The sequence below is a fragment of the Kogia breviceps genome, chromosome X (genome assembly GCF_026419965.1).
Source record: "Kogia breviceps isolate mKogBre1 chromosome X, mKogBre1 haplotype 1, whole genome shotgun sequence".
In the NCBI taxonomy this organism is placed as follows: domain Eukaryota; kingdom Metazoa; phylum Chordata; class Mammalia; order Artiodactyla; family Physeteridae; genus Kogia; species Kogia breviceps.
In genome coordinates, this window is record NC_081330.1 from 11037293 (window position 1) to 11044261 (window position 6969).

At 38.5% G+C, this 6969-nt stretch overlaps 1 pseudogene; it reads left to right on the top strand.

The window, feature by feature from the left end:
* The first annotated feature begins 5587 nt into the window (after nt 1–5587).
* LOC131747859 (small ribosomal subunit protein uS5 pseudogene) lies at nt 5588–6446 on the top strand (annotated as a pseudogene).
* The last annotated feature ends 523 nt before the right edge of the window (nt 6447–6969 follow it).

Consider the following 6969-nt stretch of genomic DNA (forward strand, 5'->3'; position numbering starts at 1 on the left):
TAGATGGTCAAACTCACCAATAATTAATAAAAACAAAACCACAACAATACTGTCATTCAACAAATATTTACTGAGCAACTAGTTTACACCCAATATCCATTTTTGCCTATCAGATTGACAAAGATTAAAAAGCACAATGTTGTCCAGTAGTGGCAAGAGAATAAGGAAGAAAACATCCTCTTATACTACTGGTGGAAGTGTAAGTTGGTGAAAACCATGCTGGAGAGTAATATATTAAAAGAAAAAAAAAAAGAGCATACCCTTTGATCCAGCAATTTCATGTCTGACAACTTGTCCTAAGAAAATAATAGCCCCAGTGTGTGAAAACTACAAGTATATAAGGATAACCATTGAAGAAATAGTTTATGATAGTGAAAAACTAAACACATATAAATGCCAATCAGAATAGATAGATACATAGGTAGGTAGGATAGATAGATAGATAGATAGATAGATAGATAGATAGATAGATAGGCTATATAAATGTATCTTAAAAGAAATATTTATTTATAGATACATGGGAACATCTGAATTATATATACCAAATTGTTAGCAATGGCTATTTCTGGCAGGTAGAATACAATTCTCTGTATTTTAAATTTTCTTCTAAATGATTATGTATTATCAGAAAATGAAAACAAGATAAAGATATTTCTGGGGAGAAGAGGGGTAGTTGAAGCTTACATTAAAAACTAAGGGAGAAATGATAAGTTAAAAAACTATTGGAAAATTAGCTAAGAAAGACTACAAAGGCCGTTTAAGCTTCAAAATTGGCAAATATAATTATTCTAATTTAAGTTTGGCTTCACTTTGATTTACTACTGAACCAGCAAACAAAAACAATGCAAAGAATATGCAGAAGATCAAGGATACAAATGGGTGAACCTCCCCCCATCCCACCCACCCCCACCACCCCAGGGCACCACTAGCCTACAAGGTACCTTTGTATGAAATAGAAGAAGATACCCCTCCTCCAAGAAATACAACTCCAACCAGTGCAAGTAAAGTCTGGGCCGGATCTCAGCTCCCACTTGCTCCCTCTTCTGAGCATCCTTGTGCAGGGCACAACCTGCACCTACTGCTACAACTCTAGCTCTCTGTTTCCGACCTAGTCACTTTACAGAAATGGCCAGTGAATTCATACTGCAAGAAGTGATTAATTCACCAGGTTAAATGAGGAAAGCCTCATGTCCACTGCTGTTTAAACTTTTCAGCCTGGAGATATCAGGACTCCAAAAATTCACCTTACTACCACATACTGAGTTTTTTCTTGCACTAATTACATTCTTTAAACGTAGTTTTTACTGTGACCTTGAGCCTACAGTTGGTTTGGCCATTGACTAGCCAAAGAACAATTATGGTTACCTTGGAAAAAAATTAGATAGAATTTAACATAACACTTTATGCAAAAAAGAATTTTAGATTAATTATAGAGAAAACAAAAACACAATGAAACCATAAAAAAGGAAAATATCTATTTAATATTTAACTGACCGCATGATAGGCAAACACTAAAATATTTTCAATAGAAGACAACATAAAAGCAAAGACTGATGTATTTAACATTAGAAAATGTAAATCTCTTACAAGTAAATAAACTAACATATAGTCAAAAAGCAATAACATAGAGGGAAATAATATATGCATTGATGCCGTTTCAATATAAAGAGCTATGACAAATCAATAAATTGAAAAATAAATAAAAGGCATGCAGAAATTAAAATAAATTTAAAAGGCACTGTCACATATGAAAAGATATTCAAGTATAGTAATCACCTAGCAAACATATGTTAAAACAAAAACTGAGATACAAATTTCGTCCTATCAAATTGAAAAAGAAAAAAAGATAATATCATTGTCGGCAGGGAGGCAATGAGACAGACACACTCATACACTGCTGATAGGAACGTAAACTGTTACAACCTTTCTGGAAAGCAATTTGTCAGTATATACCAAAAACCTAAAATTCTAAAATACTAAACGCTTATAACCCAGTAAAAACACTCATAGGAAGATAGTCTATGAAAATAATCAGAGCTGTAAAAAAAGGTTTCTATTAAAGGATATTTTTAAAAACATTATAACAATGAAAATTCCTTACCAGTATAAATGTCCAATGATAAGTGAATAATGTAATAAATTTGGCACATCCATATAAGAGACTATTATGGGGATCATTAAAAATTGAAAAGTTGGGCTCCCCTGGTGGCACAGTGGTTGAGAGTCTGCCTGCCAATGCAGGGTACACGGGTTCGAGCCCTGGTCTGCGAGGATCCCACATGCCGCGAAGCAACTGGGCCCGTGAGCCACAACTGCTGAGCCTGCGCGTCCGGAGCCTGTGCTCCGCAACAAGAGAGGCCGCGATAGTGAGAGGCCCGCGCACCGCGATGAAGAGTGGCCCCTGCTTGCCACAGCTGGAGAAAGCCCTCGCACAGAAACGAAGACCCAACACAGCCCAAAATTAATTAATTAATTAATAAACTCCTACCCCGAACATCTTCTTAAAAAAAAAAAACCTGAAAAGTTCTGTAGCCATCCTTCCCTATAGGCGATGATGCTATTTATTTTTTGTTTATTTTTCCATAGATCTCTTACAAAAGTAAATAGCATCATTGCCTATGGGGATGAGAATGGGGTGGCTACAGAACTTTTCAGTGTCTATCCTCTAATGCTGTCAGAATTTTAAAGTTAATAAATTAATTCTATATATTTTTTCCAATTTATTTATTTATTTTTAAATTTATTTAAATTTTTTATTTTATATTGGAGTATAGTTGATTAACAATGTTACTATCAGGTATACAGCAAAGTGATTAAGTTATACATGTACAAGTATCTATTCTTTTTCAAATTCTTTTCCCATTTAGGTTATTACAGAATATATATATATATATTACAAATGTAAGCCTACTTTAACTCATGAGAGGCCTGATAGACCCCATCTATAGCCACATATATCCTTACCTCTCTACCTCCATTTTCAGGGAGTAGAGTGTCCTTCCTCCCATTCAAGACCAAACCCTCACATGTGCCCTTAATACCATCCCTTCCTTCCTCCTTCAGAAGAAAAATAGCTAGTCTACCCTTGCCATCAAAGTTTTTAACATCTCTTTTATTCTAAAACCCACTACAATATGGCTTTGCCCCCTACTGTACTACTGAAACTGCTCTCTATAAGGAGACCAATATCTTTTAACTATGAATTCAATAAATATTTTCCAGCCTTTAATTGGATTTTTTGTCGACACTGACATTCTTTATTACAGTACCTCTTGAGATTCTATTCTGGTCCTTACAACCTGGAAGACTGGAGCTTGGCAACTTGCCATCCAGTACAGTGACTGTCCCCAGGGACAAAGATTTCTGAGTTGCTCCTCACTGTCAGGATCGTTGCTGCTCATCATTCTCCAGCATCTAATTCAGAGATACGAGCCATAAGTTGGCACCTAAAGAGATGGTGATTATCATGACACAGTCCTTGTTGATACTGGAATAATTATTAATAGTCCCCCCTTGCACTAAAGTCTGGAAGATAAATTATATCGTCACCTTACGACTTAAGGGAATCCAACAGCAAGAAAGTGAAAGAATAAAATAATGCCTACAGGCAGTGCCCCAGTAAAACAGACCTGCTCTGGAGGAGAGAAAAAAATCATTACTTGAACAAAATAAAACATGTGCAGTTTAAAAAATCCAATTATAAATATTAAAAAGATTTGGGGGACTAAAAATGTGTAAATTTTAAAATTCACTGAAATTGAGGAAGATAAATTTGGACAAATTGACGGAGAAACTGATCAATCGTCATGACAAAAAAAAAATTAGAGGCCTGGAAGATAGAGTATAGAAAATCTTCCAAAAACAGAAAAGTGCAAAAATACATAAAAGGGACTTAGAAAACAAATGAATCCAGAATATCTAATCTGTGAAATAAAGGAATCTTAGGAGGAAGAAACAGAACATGCAGGAGGGGCAATAATTAAACAAATAATCGAAAAAAAAACTTCCCTTAGTAGAGAAAAATAAAGTTTGCAAGCTGAAAAGGCTCACTGAGTTCCAGGCAGGATTAACGTTTGATTGTGTTGGAAATATAAATCACATACAGTAAAGCACCTAAAGGTACAGCTTTATGAGTTTTTACATATGCAATACCTGTGTAACTAACACCCAGGGTAAGATATAGAATGTTACCATCACCCAAAAGAATCCTTCATGGCCCTTTCAGAGTCAACATCCACCTCTACCCAGAGCTGCTCATTAATGTGATTTTTAAACCTATACATTAGTTTTATCAGTACTTGAACTTTCTATTAATGGAATCATACAGTAATGTACTCTTTTGGTCTGGCTTCCTTGATTCTGCATTATGTTTCTGATGCATCCATAATAATGTATCTGTAGTTTGCTTTTATTCCTCTGTAAAATTCCATTGTATGAGTATACCACAATTTATTTCTCCATTCTTCTGTTGATGAATATGCAGGTTGCTTTCAGGTTTTGCTATTAAAAATAAAGCTTCTATGAACATTCTTGAACATATCTTTTGGTGGACATATACACTCATTTCTCTTGAGTGTATAGCTAGGAGTTAAAAGTGCTGGGTTATAGAGTAGATGTGTGTTAAGTTCTGGTAGATACTGGCAAACAGTTTTGCAAAATGATTGAAAAAATTTAAACTTATACCAGCAATATATGAGACTTCAAGGGCTCCACGTCCTCGCTCCAAATTAGGATTTTCAGTTCTTTACAATTTCAGCCAGAATAAAAAAGATGAGAACATTCCTACCTCATTTTGTGAGTCCATCATTGCTCTGATGCCAAAACGAAAGACATTAAAAGAAAATTACATAGCAATATCTCTCATGGATGTGTAAAATATTAGCAAATCAATCCAGTAATATACAAAATTTTTAATATGTGATGATCTAATGGGGTTTGTCCCAGGAACTCAAGGGAGATTTAACATTTGAAATTCATTCAAAGAATGAATTCATTAAAAAATTATTCATTAAAAGAATAACAAAGAAGAACTATATGATCAACCCAATAGATACCAGAAAAGCGTTTGATAAAATCAAATCTCATTCATGATGAAAGGAAAAAAATACTCTTAAAACTAGGACCAGAAGAAAACTTCTTTAAACGGATAAAGGGCTCCTACAAAAATTCCACACTAAACATCACACTAACAATGAAATTCTGAATGCTTTCCCCTTCAGATCAAGGAAATGGCAAAGATAACTGCTCTCACCTCGTCTATTCAACACTGTACTGGAGGTTCTGGCCAGGGTACAGAGATCAGAAAGGAAGAAGTAGAACTCTATTTGCAGAGGACATTATTTGCCAAACTCATTAAACTATTCAGTTAAAATAGAGGAGTTTTATTATGAATTATACTTCAACAAAGCTGATTTTAAAAAAAGGAAACTCCCCACAGAGAAAACTCCAGGCTCAGGACCAGTGAGTTTCATGATTTCACTGGTCAATTCTATCAAGACATTTAAGGAAGAAATAATATTGCTAAGAGAAGTATTAAAAGTGCTAAATAAATGGTGGTATAGCTTCTTTGTTTCCGTAAAAACACCAAATGGCGGATGACGCCGGTGCTGTGGGAGGGCCCCGGGGGCCCTGGCATGGGAGGCCGTGGTGGCTTCCATGGAGGCTTCGGCAGCGGCGTCCGGGGCCGGGGCCGGGGCCGAGGCCGCGGAGCTCGCAAAGGCAAGGCCGAGGACAAGGAGTGGCTCCCCGTCACCAAGCTGGGCCGCTTGGTCAAGGACATGAAGATCAAGCCCCTGGAGGAGATCTATCTCTTTTCTTTGCCCATCAAGGAATCTGAGATCATTGACCTTTTCTTGGGGGCATCTCTCAAGGACGAGGTTTTGAAGATCATGCCTGTGCAAAAGCAGACCCGTGCTGGCCAGCGGACCAGATTCAAGGCGTTTGTCGCCATCGGGGATTACAACGGACATGTTGGTTTGGGTGTGAAGTGCTCTAAGGAGGTAGCCACTGCCATCCGTGGGGCCAAGCTCTCCATCGTCCCCGTGTGACGAAGCTACTGGGGGAACAAGATCGGCAAGCCCCATACCGTCCCTTGCCAGGTGACTGGCCGCTGTGGCTCTGTGCTGGTGCGCCTCATCCCTGCCCCCAGGGGCACTGGCATCGTCTCAGCCCCTGTGCCCGAGAAGCTACTGATGATGGCTGCAATTGACGACCGCTACACCTCTGCCAGGGGCTGCACTGCCACACCGGGCAACTTCGCCAAGGCCACTTTTGATGCCATTTCCAAGACCTACAGTTATCTCACTCCTGATCTCTGGAAAGAGACAGTGTTCACCAAGTCTGCATACCAGGAATTCACTGACCACCTTGTAAAGACCCACACCAGAGTTTCCGTGCAGAGCGCCCAGGCTCCAGCTGTAGCCACCACATAGTTTTCCATAAGAAAAATAAAGTGAATGAAGCTAGTTTTAAAAACAAATGGTGGGGCTTCCCTGGCGGCGCAGTGGTTGAGAGCCCGCCTGCCGATGCAGGGGACACAGGTTCGTGCCCCGGTCCGGGAGGATCCCGCGTGCCGCAGAGCGGCTGGGCCCGTGAGCCATGGCAGCTGAGCCTGTGCGTCCCGAGCCTGTGCTCCGCGATGGGAGAGGCCACAACAGTGAGAGGCCCGCGTACCACAAAAAAAAAAAAAAATGGTGGTATATACCAAATTCAAAAATTGGATTATGCAATATTGTTGATGTCTATTTTCCCCAAATTTAATGAACATACTCCCAATCAAAATCCAAGCAGACCTTTTGAAAGAAACTGACAAGCTGATCCTAAAATTTACATGAAATTGCAAAGCATATAGAATAGCCAAAACAATCTTGAAAAAGAGAACAAAGGGGGAGAACACACTACCTGATTTCAATATTTACTTTAAATCGACAATAATCAAAACAGTGTGCTACTGGCATAGGATAAAGAAAT